Here is a 20,907-nt window from a genome sequence, read left to right as displayed (position 1 = left end):
TCACATTATTTTGTGATTTATACTTTTAGGTGAACCTCAGTGTCAGTACAAAAGATTGTTTTTCAGTACTCCAATTCCTTTTGTTTCACTGCTGCTTGATTTATCAGAATATCCTAAATCATCTTAGTTTCTAACATAGCTTTCTATTTCTGTATCCCTTTGATATGCAATTGATTTATCCCTTGCAATGTATCATGCAGAGTCCACTTTGCCATCATATATTTGGTGGGTTTTTGTGGGTGGTTAAGTTTCTTTTGTTAATACACCATAGTATTTAAAAATTATATTAATTAGCTTACCTTTCAGACACCACATTTTTTTTCCTTCAATATATTACTTGGCCTATTTTTCCAAATATTCTCAAATATGCTGTGTTAGTTTTTGGGTCTGTTTTAAACTAAGCTTTGCAATGCACCTATGAATTGCTAATTTCACATGGACCTATTAAAATTAACCTAAATTTTATCATTTTACTTTAGATTTGAAAAATTAAATTTTAATTCAAAGTCATTATGTTCTGGGTGTTTGCCATTGTCTTGACTTCATAGTACATTGCATCACTGAGCGAAATTATAGCCCCATAAACCAAACCAATACACTAAACACCCCCGCCCCCCAAACCCGTTAGTGTAATTTGCATAAGTATGAAGAAAAATAATTAAATCAATGTCTAAAATGGAATTCAGGCTTAGTTTCCCAAAACATATCAACACATCATAAATTTTTCCTTACTTGATTATCACTGAACTCCAGGACGTTATAGTTGAGTTTCATATGTTTACACACAGGCATTGATTAACTTAACTAATGCCCACACTGAGCGTTACTAAAGTGTCTAGGCAAGCCATTAGAACTTTTTGCCATTTTCAGAAATTATAGATTTGTTTGCAAAAAAAATAGCAAAAAACTACTCCCAGTCCTCACCAGTAAAACAATTCTAATTGATTTACAGGCAAATTTCTGTATGAGGAATCATTACACTGTCATTTAAACAATTTTTTTCTTTTTTTTTTCTTTTTTGAGACTGTCTAGGCATTGTCCTGTAAAGGTTGTTAAGATACATTTCTTAGTTTTCCTTTAAGATGCAAATTTAAGAGAATAGTTCAGTATAGCCAAAAGGTTTAAGTATTTGTTATTTATTACTGCAAATAGAGACTTAAATGATTCTTTGAAGAAATCAATTACCTTATCAGATTAGAAATTTACTACTTAGCCAATTCAATCTTAGATTGATTTTAAATAGCTACAGGTTTCACTTGTCCTATTTTCAATCCATAACATATGTCTCACTTCAGTATTCTTGGTTATGTGAGAAGGGTTGGTTTGTTGGGGTTTTTTTTGTTTGTTTGTTTTGGGGGTTTTATGTGAGTTTATTTGTTTGGGTTTGGGTTTGTTTTTTGGTTTTTTCGGGTTTTTTGTGTTTTTTTTTTTAAGCTTGCCATACTCATCTATGAAGATTTTTGATTGATTTTATTTGAAAAATGAAGGAAGCTTAAAATTACAGCTTTAGGGGAATAGTCAGGAAAGAGTGGGAATTTTCTGCGATCTGTTTTCTATAGTTGGTTCTGAGGTAAAATCCTGTTCTTAATCTTATATAAAAAAAAATTTTGTGATACAACAAATGCCATATGATCTTATGTCCCGAGCAAGTTAATGCAAGTCTGAATTCAATATCCTAATTTCTGTGATACAGTTCAGCACAAGCATTTTATATTCTCCCTGTGCTTAAAAAATCTACAGTGAAAAAGTCATAAAAGACAGCAGTCACCCAGCTGCATGTACTCAAAAGGATGCTAACATGGTGTTCACTGGATACACTGTATCCATTAGATTCAATGCAACCACTGGTGATGAGGTGGATGATTATGTTGGCTTTTGCAGTTTTAGTAGGCATGTGAAAAATAAGTGTCTTGCATACAAAAAGGAAAAAAAAGAAAAACATTTTTTTGACAATAATTTAAGAACGAAACTCCATAAATACAAAAGAGATCCAACTCCATTCCTGATTCCATTGAAGTCAGGTGAGCAGAGAATATCTCACAAATTCAATATGTAAAACAAAATATAATTTGTTTTTAGTACCCAAACCAAGGATGATATTAGAGGGTAATAGATGCAAAATTTCAAAAAATTGAGTGAGATTTATTTCCAATTATGTGTCATCATTTTAATTGTATCAACATTAGATCCAATTCCAGTTTAGTAGTGTTAGTTGACCATTCACAGATAATTCATTGTCCTTTAAGTTTCATGCTCTCAGCCCAAATTTCTGTGACTAGGAGTTTTTATTCCTATTCATTTGGGCCACTTAGACTTCACAAAAATGAGTTGTGTCTGAAATTTCAATTTTTTTCTTTTTGTTTTTCCAATGTAAAATTCCTGAGAATAGCTACATCTTTATAATTGTTCCTTATAGCCAGTGAAGTACGGAATTATTTTGAGGAAGACATGGTGCAGTATCTAATCTATCTTTTTTTTTGTCGATTTCTTTTATTTATTTTTTTAATGATATCTTTGTAAAGTAATTGCTTTTGGTTTTATCATAGTTATCATGAAGTTCAACAAAGCCAAGTGCAGGATCTTGCACCTGGGTTGTGGTAACCCCCAAATACCAGCCCAGACTGGGGCATTTATGGGTTGAAAGTGGCCTTGCTGATAAGAACTTGAAAGTGCTGATGGATGAAAAACTGAACATGAGCCAGCAATGAGCTTGCAGCTAAGAAAACCAATTTTATCCTAAGATGCATGAAAAGATGTGTGGCCAGAAGGCCAACGGAAGTGATTCTCTCTCTCTGCTCCCATGACACACTCCCTTAAATACAGTGTTGAGCTCTGGGATCCCCAGCAGAAAGACATGGACATGTTGGAGCAGGTCCAGGGCAGAGCTGCAAAGACAGACAGAGGAATCAAACACCTCTCCTACGAGAAAAAGGCTAAGAAAGTTTGGGTTCTTCAGCATGGAGAAAAGAAGGCTCTAGATTATCTTCTGACACAAAGAAAATAACTACAGTCTGCAGTATCTTGCTAAAACAACCACAGACTGACTTCTGATTTTATTAAGAGCTATTCATTTGTTAGAAGAGGAATTAAACCTACAATATAACAAAAAAAAAAAAAGGATGATGTAAAGTCAACATGCAATAATGTGAAGAACATTGCATACATTTCACCTTTGCTTGGTTATTTTTTGTTAGGAAGGTATCTTACAACAACAGCAAACTGTGTAAGATGCACATTGCTGAAAAGAGGCAATTCTCACTTCCTAATTAGTTATCCAGGCACATACACTCACACACACATACATAGCCCAACTTCAGAAAATGCTTTATCTGCTCAACAGGGCTGAATAAATGCTCACCTACAATTTGAGTCTAGGAGCATGAGTCTGAGGAGCTTGAATGTCAGACGTGGGCCCAGGTGAGGGTCATTGTAGACACACAACGCAGAGGACAAACAAATAGGTTTTGCTGAATGCCATGTGACCTATGTACAGCAAACTATAACAATTAAGAATGGAAGCAGTCAGAACTTGCCAGAGGGGTTGGACTTTATATCCAAGGTAATATTTGATGCCTCACAAAGCAGGGCATGCTCAGCAGGTTGTACAAAATTACTTTGCAGCTCTAGTGATGCAGCTAGTAACACTGAACTTTGATGCTGAATTGCTTTGTTCTGTTTTCAGTGCTTTGTGCTTTTTCTTCCTGATGCAAACAACCTCAACTACTACTACTTTTTATATTCAGTGTTATGATGAACTAGAGAAAAATAAAATGAAAGGAATTTGGAAAGTCTGCAGTGGAATGAGGTTTGCAAATAAAAATATCTTAATTTGAAATTTCCTAAAGTTTCATGTCTTTAACTCTGTTCATGCTTACTATTTTGCAGTATTGTGTAAAGTGTTCTACTAAGTGACCACCTGAGAATTCGCAGTTTTAAGGCTTAGCCCTCTTGAAAGGTTGTTTTTTTTTTAATTTATTCTAAAATTGCTCATGACACCTCTGTCATGGGGGCATTTTTCTGCAAAACAACAACAAAAAATGGTATCCTATTGTGGTGTGAGAGAGAGGGCACATCTAAAAGTAATTGTCTAAATTATCTTTCTTTCCTTTAAGGTTTCTATATCACAGTGCAACTCAGGTGGGAAAATCTTCTGACCATATAAAAGATACAGTTATGAAAACACTTTAGTCTGGCTGAATAATTTTTCTGAAGTCTCTGTAAGAAAAAAACAGAGTGGGACTTAGCTGTCTGGAGGAGATGAGCAGACATTTCAGTGACAGGTGGAACTACTTCACTTTCAGCAGGCTCATACAATGGTCATTTCTAGCTGGACAATCTCAAATACAAAAGTCTATAAGCATGTGAACATTTTTGCTGCTGAAGAACTTTGCAATAATTGCCTGAACATTCTTACACTGAGCACTTCTCTTCAGAAACATTTTTTTAAAAAGTAATCCTTCTCTTAAAAAAAAAAAAAATCAAGTTATCAGTACTCTTAGAATTGGCAAATATGAATCTTTAGCAATAATTACAGAATTCCACTGAAAGGTGACTATGTGAGCCAGGGCAGGACTCTGAGATTGTTTCTGCAGCAATTACTCAGTACTCAATAAAGAAGCAATTACTGATAAAACTCCTTCTTCCTAATAACATACACACATATTGTTCTTGCTGATTTACAGAATAACAGCCTTTCACAAGTCTCTCAACTAGCTGGCTTTATCTCGTGCATGTATTTAACCAGAGGCAATGATGAGAATGCAGCAAATAAGTGTGTAAAGGATGCTTGTCGTCATGTATTTCTTCTTACAATTAATGTATTCCTTAATCAGCACATATTATTCTTACAGGTCTTAAAGGGTTTTAATTAAAATAGACAGACAATGTTTTATTTTTCTGAGGTGTTTGCTGAGTTTTTCTATTAAACAGGTAGGAAAGATGGAGTTAATATGATGCATGCTATTATTAAATGTTGAAATTTTTACATGTGACTTTTGCGTAAGATAATGGAATCAAGAGAATGGCTTGGTTTAGAAGGGACCTTACAAGTCATCTGGTTCCAGCCCCCATGCAGTGGGCAGGGATGTCTCTCACTAGACCAGATTACTCAGAACTTCTTCCAGCCTGGTCTTGAACACTGTCAGGGATGGACCATCCTGAATGTCCCCAGGCAATTTTTGCCACCACCCTCACAATAAAGAATTTTTTCCTAATCAAATCTACACCTACTCTTTCAGTTTAAACCCATCCCCTCTTGTCCTGTCACTGCATGTTCTTGTAAATAGTCTCTCTCCATCTTTCCTGTAAGGAAAGGTAATGGAAGGCTGCAATCAGGTCACCCTGAAGCCTCTTTTCCAGGCTAAGAAATGCCAGTTCTCTCAGTCTTTCCTCACAGGAGAAGCTCTCCATCTCTGCAATCAACTTGGAGGCCCTCATCTGGATCTGCTCCAACAGCTCCATGTCTTTCCTGTGCTGGGGACTCCAGAGCTTGATGCAGCACTGCAGGTGCTCACCAGATGGGAGTACAGGAGCAGAATCTCTTCCCTAGCCCTCCTGCCCAGACTGCTTTGGATGCATCCCAGGACACATTTGGCTTTCTGTTCTGGACTGTGAGTGCACATGGCTGCGTCATGTCCAACCTCTCATCCACCAGGATCTCCAAGTCCTTCTCAGCAGAGCTGGTCTCCATCTGTTTATCCCCAGGCTGTGTTCATACTGGTGCTTGCCCTAACCAAGGTGCAGTACCTTGCACTTGATCCTGTTGAACCTCGAGACATTCCCATGCACCCACTTCTTGATCTTGTCCAGGTCCTTCTGAATGGCATCCTGTCTTTCAGCAGTGTCAACTTCACTCCTCAGCTTGGTGTCATCTGCAAATTCGCTGAGGGTGCACTCGAACCCATTGTCCTTGTCACCAATGAAGATGTTAAAAAGTGCCAGTCCTAATATCAACCCCTGCAAAACACCACTTGTCACTGATGTTCACTGGGACTCTAAGCCATTAACCACTACCCTCTGGATGTGACTGTCCAACCAATTATTTGCCTACTGAACAGTCCACCTATCAAATCCATCTCTTTCCAGTTGTGCAGATTATGTATAGGGGCTGTAGCATTCTAGAAATTTATTTTTTTTACCCAGATCCTCATTGCAAATCTGACATTTACATTCCCAGATATAAAGAGACATTAATATTTAACAGAAGGGAAACATTGTCACTTTCATGTTTTGTTGAGAAAGTAATTTTTATAGGGTTAAGGATTCTTGAGGAAAAAAAAACACCAAAACCCCCCCATGCTGTAGATTATTAATACATGCCGCAGGCACCTAATTCTTCTTTCTGCCATTTCTGCATCTTTGATAGTGCCTGGCAATGGATTGATGACACTTCTCATCTATGTAGAAATGTCTCTAATCTTGCAGTAAAATGTATTGTATCAATTATAATCAACAGTAGGAGTCAGGGATTTCCCTCCACCTTGCGTTATTATTATTTATTTACCTAATGTATAAACTAATAGTCTAACAAACTCTCTGGGAGTATTGTGTGAAGCTAAACTAGATTTCTGAACAGCATGGACACTACTAGAAATAAAGACAATACTATTTACCACAAGGTGCAACAATAACAAGAGTTATCACAGCATATTATAAAAGGGAAATCAAGAAGCATATAAAGGAGGATATCTATTTCAACAAGACTGTAATACTGTAAGATGCTTAGGAACAATTGCAAGTTTAATAATTAGGCTCTATGAGGAAGAACTGTCTCATTTTTATCACAATGAATTACGAAAATAACAAATATTAAAAAATTATTTCAAAATTAAACATGTAGAACACAAAACCATCACATTTTTGAAAAAGAAAAAAAATAATTGCATAATTAAGAGAGAATTCTGACATAATTATTCAGACTATCTCAACAGACATTTTAGAGTTTTACCAGCCATGAGGGAGATATTAAAAAGATGTAGGAAATGTTTGCACTTCTCATAAAATCTCAGTTCTATCTTGAGCCAGAATCCAGAATGCCAGATTGGCATAAAATTGTCTAAACAACCATAATTCCGAGAGATGTTATGATTAAAATATCCTTATAAATATTTTTGATGATTTTGTCTATTTACAAGTTGGAAAGCTTTCAATGTATTTATTTTTCAGGCTTCTCAGTCCTAATAATGGGAGAAATGTTAATAAATAAGCCTCTTTGACATAGCATCTTTTCAGTCAGCTATATAAAGTCATGGAAACAAATTTCTCCTTACCTTAAGTACCCAAATTGGGACTTTAATGTACTTGTGCTGAGAGAGGAAGCATATATGCTGTAAGAACAAAAATTGGCAGGGATGTGTGTTGATTTATACTAGAGAGCAGCTTATTTCTTTCTTTATTTTTTTCTACAGGAAAAATCCTCGTTTAATCTTGAAAGCTGTGATCATCTAAATACTATTTAAAATATGCTCCCATACATTATTTTCTTTTGGAATACTGTATTTCTTGAGAAAAATAGCAAAGTAAACAAATTTTTTCTCTACAAATACATTTTTCAATAAAATATTTTAAAAATGCTTAATTTTTTTCTGCATCATGTTTTGATTTTTTGAATGCCAGTGAACACAGGAAAATCTAAGAAGTGGGTTAAGTAAAAAGTCAAATAGCTTCTATGAAGCAGAGTTCATTAGTTACAGTTAGTTCTTCAGAAATAGCAACAAAATGTAATTTAAACTTTAACAAAAATTTGTAGTTGAATCTTCCTAAGTACTTATATAATAAAAAACTTTTTAATTAAAAAAATCTTTCTAATTATAAAAATTGTTAATAATGACATAAGTACAAAAACAGATATGGGGTTATTAATTTCAGTCTTTAAAGATGTGAAGAACAGCAAAAACACTGGGTAATTTTGCCCTTTCTTATGTGGTTTATGTAAATACTCTCTCATTTTTTCTACTGCATGCACCTTTTGGTGCTATATGCATCTAACCCAAACTTTCCTAGGATCTGCTTATTCAGTTATAACTCATTTTGATGTGGATAGAGAGAAAAAAAGAGAATGCAAAGATTACCCTGATCCAGGTGAAATCTGTTTTGGTTACCTTCTAGGCAATAATTTAGACTGTGTTTATATCTTGCTTAAGGTTCCATTTATGCTAATGATATCTTCCTGGCTTTATAAAGTATGTTCCTCTTTTCTCATCAAGAAATTTTGAGCACAACTCTATTTATTTCAACCTTATTTGAAATTACACCTTATTTGAAATAAATATAGAGGCAAAAATACCACAGGCAACAGATCAAAAATTCATCACTGCTTGAGAACACAGGAAGGGTACATTTAGATTTTCTTTATGAGGAATATGTTCCCTGTCTTTAAATCTCATTCGCAGAGTGTTTAGGTATGGTTTGCAGTTTATGTTCCCTTATATCATCCCAATATTTCTTCTCTATTTTAAATCTCCTGAAGATCTATAAGATCTAACAGGGATCTAAGATATCTGGAGGAAACAAAAATTTGCATAGTAGAAGACATGCAAAACATTGACATCATGAACACCTTTTCAACCTTGAGAAATCCAGATCTGTTTAACTTTTCCATTTGATTTCCACTATCTGCACTACTTTTACATTTTTGTGCTACAGTGAGGTCCATTGTCATTACTATACAGCTTAGATACTAAACTTGCACTACAACTGCTGCAGCTTGAAACCAGAAGTGTTGTTCTACAGAGCTTAAACACTCTTTAACATTCTCTTAAATAAGTGCTGTTTAAATTAGACTAGGTTGAAACAAACCAAACAGAGAAAAACAGACATGGAATTTCAGCAGAAATTAATTTTGGAATAGATGGAGGAGGTAGGGACCCTTCCCCCAGTGACAAAAGGGTAGCTCAGGAAGTTTTGTAGCAGCCCCATGGGGATCTTTTCAGTACTATGAACTTGGCACCTTTTGAACCTTAGGGAAAAAAAAGGCTGAAAGTGCTGTATGCTGTCTGCTTCTACTTGAAATCAATGCATAGATTTCTATACCACTGAAGAAGTATAATTTCCAGAGCATTAGAAAAATATGTAAGATAAAAATGAACAAGATGAGCTACTACTTTGACTGGTTTCATTTTGACACTGTTTCTCTTGTACGATCTGTGGCTTGCACATCAGAAAGATAAAAAGTCTTTCTGATTGCTCCTCAAGCATCAGAACAAATTGAAAATGGAAAGAAGTGGATGTGTTATTGATTCTTTAAAAAGAAATTTCAACTAGGTCAAAGACAGAGAAGAGACTAAAAGTATTAAAAGAAGGCATACAAGTATTTTTAAGAATCTTTTCTCCTTGATGGGTTAAGCTGTAGGTGGTAATTTCCTGTTATTAAACTGGGCATTAACCTTTATTCCCCCACACAGTTATTTACCTGAGAGGTTTTAGTAAAATTTATCCATATGGGTTTTCAGTTCAGTGATGCAAAGTGAGTTATCCAAATTTTCTCATGAAACACTGTCATAAATCTGCAGTAATTTTAGAGTGTTCCATCCAGTACTTACAGTTCTATAATGGAAATTCTCTTAAAATTGCCTCAATTAATTTTTTGAATGTAATGAATTAGCACTTTAAAATATATAAGAATGGGGTTTTTTTTAAAATAGATTTTATCTTAAATGTCTTCATTTCAAGTACTTTAAACTTTAGATCTATTACATACATTTACATCTGGTATGATTCTCCAAATGTCTGACCAAAAGATGTCAGTCGTCTGTGGGAAAGGAGATAGAAAATTTACAGAGATTATGAGAGCATGTGTGAGAGTGGTCATTCCTGTCACTGGGCACTAGTGGAAAGAGCCTGGTTCTGTCCATTGCAAATTCCCCTCAGGAATTTATGCACATTGAGAACATCTCCCCTGACCCTTCCCTTCTCTGGGCTGCACAGTCCCTGCCCTTTAACCTTTGCCCAGAGAAGAATGTTCTAGTCCCTTAGTCATCCTGGAGACTCACTGTTGATGTTCACATCTCTCTTGCACTGAGGAGCTCAGAACTGGACATAACACCCAAATGAAGCCTCAGGATTGCTGAGGGAAGAAGGATTACCTCACATGCTCTACTGGCAGGAATGCTCTTAAAGCAGTACCAGGAACTTTATTTGCAGCAAGGGCATATGCTGACTCTTGTTCAAGTTGTTGTCCAGCGTGCCCCTAGGTCCTTTTCTGCCAAGCTACTTTCCTGCTAGACGGTTCTGGTTTGTACTGATACATGGGGTTATTCCTCTGCACATGCAGGACTTTACAATTGCCCTTGTTGAATTTCATTAGATTCCTGTCAGCCTATTTTTTCCAGCCTGTGGAGATCATTCCGAGTGATAGCACAACTCCCTGCATATCAGCCATTCCTCCCAGTTTCCTGTCAACAGAAAACTTGCTGAGGGTGCAGTCTGCCCCATGATTCAGACCATTAATGAAGATCACAAAATCTTAGAATCATTACGGTTGGAAAAGACATCTACAATCAAGGAATGGAGTCTATAAACATGCCACTGCCAAGTCCACCACTAAACTGGTCTCCCAAATGCCACATCCACAAGTTTTCTGAAGACTTCCAGGGATGGTGATTCCACCACTTCCCCAGACAGCCTGTTCCAATGCCTGGCCATCATTTTGGTGAAGAATTTTTTCCTAATATCCAATTTCTACATTTGTAGGTACAACCTGAGGCCATTTCGTCTTGTTTTGCCCCTTATTATGAGGGAGAACATACTCTTTACAACCTCCTTTCAGACAGATGCAGAGACCAAGAACATCTTCCTTGAACTTACTTTTCTCCAAGCTAAACAACCCCAGCTCCTCAGCAAACTCGTCACCAGGCTTGTGCTCTAGATCCTCCAATAACTTCATTGCTCTTCCCTGGACATGCTCTAGCACCTTGAAGTCTTGCTTTTTGTAAGGGGCTCAAAACAGCACAGGACTTGAGGTGCAGCCTCACCAGTGCTGAGGACAGGGGGACAATCACTGCCATGGTGCTGCTGGCCACACTACTGCAGATACAGGCCAGGATCCCTTCGGCATGTTAAATAGGATCAGACCTGGTACAGACACCTTGGGTACGCCTGTATTAACCAGCCTCCAACTACACTATGTGTCACTGATCAGCAGCTCCTGGGCCCATGCTAGGTCTCCATGTTAGGTTTTGAGTATAACAGGCAATCCAGTCTATTATTACATCTATTTATGTAGATAAATTTATGCAAAATCTTCGCATTAATTCTGAACTTATGGAATGGATAATATAGATATAATTAAAACCATGGATAATAATTTTCTCTTGCTAAAAAACTTAATGAGATTCATCCGTTTTACTTTACTGAGAGTTGATTATAGTGGGACCATGTACTTTCCTTAGTTTTCATGAGATTATTTGTGAACCTATGTATGCACAGTTCTAATTCATCTGTAAATTACCAAGATCTAAATTGGATAGCATTTGTTTATATTATTTAGCTACATTTGGTTGGATTTTTTCAGAACTATTCATCATCAGTATCATGTATCCACCAAAGTCAATAGGATTAAATGCTTTTTTTTTGCATTAAACAGCACAACGCCTGTTTTATTTAAAGTTTGAGGCCCTGCTATTTCTTGGGGGATTAATACATTCACAGTTCACATTTGCTTCTCTGACACAGCAGGAATGTTCATTTCTGATGTTTCTGCTTTATGTTAAGAGGGCATGAAATAAACAAACAATGAAACAAAAAAAACCCCATGATTCATATCACTAATTAACTAGATGTGCTAAAATACCACAGATTTCATTTACATCACTCTCACCAGGGCAAAAAAAGACTATCTTTTGTAAGAACCATTCTTATATTTTACCTACCTGAGTAATATGTAACCAGGGAACAATGAATAAGAAAATAAAAAAGAAAATTTATAAGTAATTGTATAAAAAAATTGTGCTACTTTTAAATTGTAGTTAGACACATAAACACAATGAAAATAATAAATTATATTGATCATATGAAGACACATGCAACTATCTTTCCAGCTATCAATCGAACAGCTATGCAAGTGTTTATTTGTACAAGTATTTATTAATACATACTTGCAATCATGGTAATTTGGTGACTCAAAAAACCCCTTAATTCATCCCAAAATGATAGACATAAATTTTCCTTTCCTTTCTTCCCCTGCTGAAAATCTTCAATACACAGAGTGAATAATTGAGATAGGTGGGCATTTCTGTGCTAGATATTCCCACAAAACCCATCATCTCACATGGTGATACTATAAAAAGCTGTAATTTTGTGATTTTGTTATCACATTAATTTAAGTAATTTTGAGTCATCTGTTGGTCTGATAAATTTAAGGAGAAAATTATAATACTTAGGTTTTTATTGAGAATTTTTTTTTATTTGATCATTGTTTTGTTCTCTGCAGTATAATGTTGAAGAGGGTTTTACTTTGTTCTTCATCAGACAAGCCTGAGATTCTCTATTGGTTTCAGGCAGTATTTTTCAAAATTTTTTTGAGACAATTTAGATCTCTTCAGACCACTTTTACAGATATTGTGGGTCAAGACGAATTACATATTCTGTGGAATCTCTTCACATGTAAGACTGAAACCGCCTCTGACAAAATTAACTATATAATCTCAGCAAATATATAGCTAATCATAGAGTTACAGAAAACTTCAGGATAGAAAATACCTTTTGAGATTAGAAAGTCTAAGCATTAACCTTGCACTTCCAAGTCCACAACTAAATCAAATCCCTAGGAACTATATCTGTTCACCTTTTAAATACCTCTGGGGATGGTAACAACTAGTTTGTGGTCTTCAGCTGTGAAGCACAGCCTGCCTGTATTGAGCATCATAACCCTAAGTAGAATTGCACCATTTTATTTTATATTGCACCAGATAAACTGTAAGAATAGAGTCTAAAATTCTAAGAAAAACCCTTATTGAGAGGAAAGCTTACTTCCTTTCACAGTCTTGGACCTAAATGGTGCAGTTTGACAGAGTGAAAGTACTTAGCATAACATTTAGCAACTTAGGTTGCTTAGAATTTATGAGTTGTGATTATCCTAAGCAACCTGGCAAAAGTCTAGGACTCAGATATCCTATTCCTTGGGAAACTCAGCTTATTATAAAACAATGTCTGGCTTTATTCACTACTGAAATGATCCTAAAGATGTAAGGCAAATTTCACAATGCATAACTTCTCAGTTGCATCTGAGACAGGTTGTTTTGTATATTCTCGATATATATCTGAATAACAATTAACTTTGGGAAGAATTTAGATTGCTGCCTGCTATTTCTACCCAAAATATGATCTAGACCATGTATATTTCAACTTTACAGTTTAGCTACATCAAATTTTATCACAGGAACATATAGTGTTTATGCACTTGCCCTCCAGTACCTTCTGAAATCCATCATGTGATATGATTAGACTATATTACTTTGATGTGATTGTCACACATGAGTTTCAGGTAGTACTGAGGTAATTTTTCTGATTAATTATTTGAGATTTATGTGCAATTTAAGCATTCAGACTTTATAGGTAGAATATAGGTAGACGTGTTTTATTGTTTTTTCTTTGCATGTCGAATTTGACTATTATCATCGACTCACAAAGTCCTGTACTGTTTTGTAAAATTAATAGTTTAATACACACTTTGCATGTAACATATTTTAGATTCTGTGACAATGTTTAGTAAAAATGTCAGTCTGTGCTGCTACTGTAATACAACCTGTGTTTAAAAACAACAGCACTTACTAATTTGTTAACTACATTACTACGTATGAGACATAATGATAAAATATGAAGAAAAAATTGGTGAATTTTTAAATTTAAAATTATTTAAATTGATTGATAAAAATGTCAATTTGAAGGTTGTTTCTACAGACACCATTATTTTACCTACTAAATAATCTTGTCTAGATTGAAAACTGTTTGCATACCCTGTTTAAAAAGTACCTCTACAACTGTGGTTGAGCTAATATGAGTAACTCAACCATTGCCATCTAGCTTAAAGTGTGTAAATAACACCTGAAAGAAACTAAAAGGAAGTAACCTTCCCCTTAGCCTTTTCTTTATGATGCTTCATGCAATACTCCTTGGCCAAAGAATGGAAACAACATAAAAGGCCATTTCATGTCTTAAATGTATGATCCTGGGAATAAATATGAAGGCCTTCTCTGTAGGGATTAGAGATTTAATATGCAGCACTGCGCTGTACAAGGTGAAAATGAAGTCTACCTTTCACCGAAATATTTCTCATCTTTCTTTCTTTGAAGAGTGTGCGCTAACTCCATGTTTCCAGGTAATTTCAAATCACAGACATAGCCATACTGATAGGAGAAACAGATGTGTTTTGACCAATTTTTGACTTAAAATCAGGCTAATGTGACAAATTATCATAATGAACTACTTTATCCACAACTAAACTTCCTGACTAGAAAGTGCACAGGAGCTGGAAAAAGATGAATGGTCAAAAATAATAAAGAACATAAATTGCCACACATTTAATTATCTTTCTAAGGCTATTCATATTCCCTTTATTAAGCAGAAGGGTTCAGCTGGTCAAGGTATTTAAGAGTTTTTAAGCTCTCCATATTGAATTTTTGTTTGATGTAGAATCGAGTTTCAGCCTAGATATTCTCTTCATTGATAGATAATAGAGGAAAAATATGTTCTCTTTAAATATGGTACTTTTTTCATATGGCTGCTAGTGGTTGGAGAAACAGACATATGCATGCACAAAAGGGAAAATATTTAGATATGTGCAGTGCACATAATACCCAGTTTAAAGGCAGATCAGAGACAAGTGGAATTTTTATTGGGCTTCCCCCCACCCCTTTATGAAACATTTAAATAAAGAATAAAGATTTTAACAATTGCTGAATTTGGTGCAACAAAAAAAAGTTGCATTGAATTTGGGACACAGAGGAAAGGACAGTGAAATTGGCCAATGAAATAAAACAGGTATTTTGAATTTTTAAAGTAAAGTAAAGCAAAACAAAACAAAGAATCTAGAGGTTTTTCATGCTTGTAGATATTCTATGGAAAGCCTTCCAAGCAGGTTATAAAGATCAAATATCTAAATACCGGTAGCTTTTTATGGTAATTGGTGAGTATTTCTCGCTATTCTCATAGGAAATTCTAGTTGTTTTAATAGGTTGGTTTTCTTCTTGCCTCAGATGAGAGGTAAGAAAACGTATCAATGGTTGTTCAGCATTTGCAAATTGATAAATATAGTGAGTGTTTTTCTGGAGGGGAATTGATCTGGATGAATGGACAAAGGAGAAGTAGGGAGGATGAGATCCGTATAATGAAGTTGTGATGTTAATGCCAAAAAGTTAAAGGTAAAATGTAACAGTTTGTCACAATTATGTTTCATATTGGCAGGTGTTCTGAACTTTCTGTTTGATAACTAGACATATAAATTTCAGTTCTTAAAGCTTTGCAGCCAATTTAAGGGCTCATTTATTTCTCTGACAGCAAGATATATATGCTGCCTGGTGTAGTGGATGTCTGGGGCCAAATCCACCACTTTGTTGCTTGTGTGTCTTGTGGGAAGTAAATAGTAGCAATTTTTCAGCACAGGCATACCAGCACAAGGTGTTTAGCAAATAAATGAGCATAAGATGACCTGTGGTGTCCTGAAATTACTAAAATTCATGAATAATAAAATGATCTATAGATTGTTAGCAGAGGGCTATAGCAAAGGCTAATTTGCAGTCACTGAAGCTTTACAGGATAATTTGTAATTTTTGAAAATTTAATGACTTCATCAGTTTTTTAACCTATTTTTTTACCAATATAATTGTCTGAAAACTACCTTCAGCAGAGATCTTCTATTTAAATAAAATCACAATCACTTGTATCACCATATTATGAGTATGGAACTGACTTTATCTCTACAAATTTTCTTTCTTTCCTACAGTAGGGCAACTGCCTAAAATATCTCTTTATCTTACATACACATACTTTTAATTTTTTAAAATCTTATTAACATATGAAACAATTGTTAATGAACAAACAAAGAAAAAACTCAAACAACCAACAATGTGGTAATGCAAAGGGAAGAGGAACTTGGGGGAAAAAAGAAATCTAGTGAGCAAAATACAGCTCTTTCAAAATAAGTGAAAGGGCTCTAAAATAAAATCAAAGAAATTAGAAAGAAAATTAAAAAGATTAGCACATAACATAATTTAAATTCTGTGGCATTTAGCTAAAGCTTTGAAAAGAAAATGAGTAACCCATGAGTTTGGGCCCTTGATTATATTAAATTTTATTTATTTGCATTATTCACTGACGCATCCATACTGAAATAACCAAGAAAACAGAGACTGAAACCGCAGTTATTCTCTTCTTTACCCAAATGGCTGATCACTCACTGCAGGTGTTTGTTCTCCCATTTTAAAATATTTTTATTTCTATTCAGTGTATGACAGGTTCACACTTGGCTGTCTCTAATATACTTTTCAGTTGGAGACATATTTGCATAATCTTGGATGCTATTACAGAAAAATTGGATGCAAGGCCTGATTATTTTTTAAAATTATGTTAAATTTATGGTTATTTGAATTCTCCGTTTTACCTGACTCATTTCAATATATGTAAATTTAGAAAAACATGCAATTTTTGCTATATTGTTTTATATCACCCTTTCTACATATTGATGCCCAGCCCTCAGTTAAATAAAGGTAAATACAGGTTGATGGTTTTTTGCCTAATGTATTTTTAAGCAAGAAAAGATCCACATATTACTTTTGAAGAAATAGTGTTACCCTAAGAATTACTGGGGAGTAACACTTTTTAATAACAAATGTAAGTATCAGAAGAATGTTCTGTTTGCAGTAATACACATTTCTTTCAGGAAACATTTGGACCATGGTCTAGAAAAGCAAAAGCAGAAAATGGGAACATCGTCTCTATAATTGTCTTTGCTTTCTCTAAATCACATTCTTAATTAAGGAAGTTACATTTTGAAACCATTTAAAAAGGAAAGATAATTAACATCATTCTGTCAATGTAGAGAAATAGTGACATTTGGCAGATACTTGAGAAGTACTTTAGGGAGATATTTACAGTGACAATACTAAAGAAAGAGAAAGTACAAATGAAATACAGCAATATCTGGAAATTACCATTAAAAAACACAAGTATTCAAAAGAGGAAAGGGAAAGATAAAATAAATGAAATGAGCATTTAGTCTACTTATTTTACAATTTTAATTGCTTTTTAAGCTTTAGAATACTTTTGAAGGCAAAAAAATTAAATAAATGCATTTATAAAGTCTTCTTTGGTTTTATTTTTAAACTAGTTATTCTCTGACAATGCAGAACAAATTTCTCCTTTTAAAATGTTCTTGAATTATGATTGAAAATTTATGGCTTTATAAGTACTGTTCCATAAAATATTTATATTGCTCTTCAAATGGTGTTTTTGAAGAAAAAGAAAAGAGAAGTGGATTGTTAGCTTGCAGCAATAAGTTTCTCTAGACAATGGACTTCCTGGATGAAACTTCATATAGGTAATCACAGTGACCTTGTTCTTTGCAAAAGTTGTGCGTAATGTTTATTGTAATCAGAACATATGGGCCATCTAATTAGTCCCAGAGCTTCAGAGTTGGTGCTTAAAACACGGTAAGTGGGAATTGTTCCTTAAAAAGGTCAGCACAAATGGAATGTCTGGAACCTTTCTGGTTTTGGTTTTATTCACCTTCCCAGTCAGTAAGGAAATGTACCCTTCTGAGGTTTCTTGAGCAGTGTCTAGGAGGAGGAAAAATAAATAATTTAGTACATATGCATACTAGGATTTACAATCATGCCATTTTAACTGGTTTGCTACTAAACCCTTTTTCATCTTATCTTGATCACGCCTCCCTGGAAAATAAACTTGACTGAACTGTAAGTAGTAGAAAAATGGAGTGTAAATTTAATATTACTTTTACTTTCTGTTATTGCAAACCATTTCGTCTATAACCCTTTTTTTATTCTTTCATGCCATGAATAGGTTGAGTGCTATATTGTCTTTTGAGTAGGAAAATTATTAATAATTTCTAATGGCATTCTAACTATTTGACAGGTTAAAAGTATGGGTGAATGCCCCAGAAAAAGGTCATCTTCCTGCAGGCACTGTAAGCCTGGCAGGGTGATATCAGGCAAAGATACTGTTGGGGTGTGGGGTGCATTAGTTTTAAGTTGGTTTATTCCTGTACCCCCCATTCCTGTTTATGGTTTTGCCCGGGCTCTCTCTCTCTCCCTCTTCTGAATTGTCCCGTCAGTTACACTTTTATCTTTCCTAAATTCCTCCCTGACTGTCTGTCTGTTATTCATGGTCCTTGCCCACTCATCCAGAACATTCTGTCCTGGACATTGAATGATTGGATTAGAGGTCAGGGTTCAACCCCTAATTTATTTACACTGGACATCCGAGCTGTTTGTTACGCGTTATTCCCTCCTCTCAAAAATTTAGATTGGTCGCTGTGTTCTAGTTATAAGACCTTGCCGGACAAGCTTTTTTGTCCGCGCCCGACGCACCTTCAATAAAACACCTCCTTTTTCCCTGTCGACGCGGTCCAAGCCTTTTCTCCTGCAGGACGCAGCCCCGCTTCTCTCCTCACGGCTCTGGGGGTTTCTCGCCCTTCTGAAGGCATTCCGCCTTAAATACTCTCCCTAGGAAGTCTCCTAGCGGGAGAGTGCCCTTCCCCCCTCACTGCTGCCAGCGGTGCTGGCCTGTGCAGCCGGGCGAGTCAGAGACCAAGAGGTCAGCAGTAGCCGCTGCAGGTACGGTGCCCAAAGAACCTGCAAACTGGAACATAGCACTGACACGTAGTTCTGCCTCTGCCTGTTTGGCACCCAAGAGGCTGAAACTCAATAAACCTGTGAGTCTACAGAGATTGTTTTTCAGATCCTACTAAGCTCTAACATTGCTCTACTTCTTTGGTTGCATTAAGGGTTTTCTGAATTTGTAAGGCTGCTGGCTAGCTACATTCACTCTCATATTGCATGGCAAAACTCATGCTTTGTAGGTAGAGAAACAGAAATTAATATTATCTATTAGGATGAAGGAGAGTCTTCTGCATCACTGGGGCTGTAGAATAAAGACAATAAATTTTCTTATCATCTTAACACTCTGTGAAGTTCACCTGTTCATTCAGACTCCTTATCATGGTCTAAAATGAAATAATCAGCTTAAATGTGAAAGAATGTAGCATAGATTTGACTAAGTGACACATATGAGATCTAAACCATTAAATCCATTTAGAAACTCCCTGAATTTAACTTCAGACTGTGATTTGGAGTGATTTTTTTCTATTGGGTACAATGCAATGTGTCTCCGACAGAATTTTTCCAAGGGTTGCCTCTATACAGGTTGTCCTTAATTGCTTTCTTTGCCCTAAGCACACTTTGCACTAACACAGCACTTTCTCTGCACTACAGCAACAGTATGCATGCCAGCACCACAGCTACTCAAGAAGAAATACACTGTGCCTGCTCAATAACCTTTGGGTAGGGAGATGTGTGAACCTCACCAAGCAGATGCATTAGACCTATTAAATTCTGGTCTGATAATTCTAATAGCCAGCATTCAAGCAAGTTAATTTAATGAGCTTAGTGCAGTAAGAGCAATTTCAGCTATTTTCATGTATTTGAGTGCTATATTTCTTTGCTTCACCTTTTTAGTAAATCTCATTAAAACCACACAGACTCAGTTAACTTTTTCAAATAGCACTCTTTACAGAACTAGAGGAATTAAGTGAAATTAGTGTAGTGTTCTGAGAATGTTTTGCACTGCCCTTGAACTTAAACTTGATTAACTTTTTTATATCTGAGTTGGACTCACTGGATCAGACCTTGAATGATATTGTTGCAGTGCTTAAAACTATTTTATATGTGCTTTATGCACAGATTAATTTAAAAAGTCTCTTTTTATCTGAATTTAAGCAGAAATTTACTGAAAATGTAATGCAGTTTCTTGAATATCTGAATGCTGGTGGGGTTTTTGCAGTCACTTAAGACTCTGACAACCAAATGTTAAAGTTATAAATGCTAGGAAAAGAACCAGGAACTCTGATTAAACTTTGCAAATGAAAATTTCCAGCATAACTCTAGCTCCTTGGAGGATTATTCATTTTAACAAGCTAAACTAAATTGTACAGATGAAATGGATGCTTTAAAGTGGCAGCATTTTGTGCAAGCTTCCATATGCAGTGACTATCAAACCTGCCTTATTCAGTATGTACAAATACTTCTGAGTCACAACCTTTGTCTGAGGAATTATAAAGAGTTACGGAACAGAAGGACTGTATGGATGCAAGTCACATGATGCAACAAGACAGACACACAGATTAAAACAAAATCATATATAGATTTTAAAATCTATGAGAAATCTTTTTTCAACAAATTGTCTTCTATTTTGATCCTTTATCACACACTTGATGAAAACCAAGAATCCACTAAATCCTGCACCTCAAAAAAGTTATTAAACTGTTCTGGCAAGAAAGAGAAATATTGTCTGGCTGGTCCTAAGGGTCATTCATGCACTGATGATTTTGCCAGCACTTCCCATATACAGAATCTGAAGACATATTTTTCCATCTTATGGTTTCAGTCTCAATCTGTGAGATCTAACAGCAACAAGTCAGCTGCATGAGGTGGAAGAAAGAGTGGTGACTCAACACCTGTTGCCATTACATATTGCCAAAGTTCAGTCGAGGATACTTGGGGAAGGGGGAAAAAAGAGAGTTTCCTGTTTATTCTCCTTGATGAAATGGAAATAGCAATATAAATATGTAAAAATGCTTATGGGAAACACAAAATTATTTCTGTTTTCTTTTACCTTCTTTTTTCAGACATTACATTCATTACCTCCATGTTTAATCTAGAATGCAGTCATTTGTGCTCT

The sequence above is a fragment of the Passer domesticus genome, chromosome 2 (assembly GCF_036417665.1).
Source record: "Passer domesticus isolate bPasDom1 chromosome 2, bPasDom1.hap1, whole genome shotgun sequence".
NCBI lineage: Eukaryota > Metazoa > Chordata > Aves > Passeriformes > Passeridae > Passer > Passer domesticus.
The sequence above is the reverse complement of the archived record's forward strand: the minus strand, read 5'-3'. Positions refer to the sequence as shown.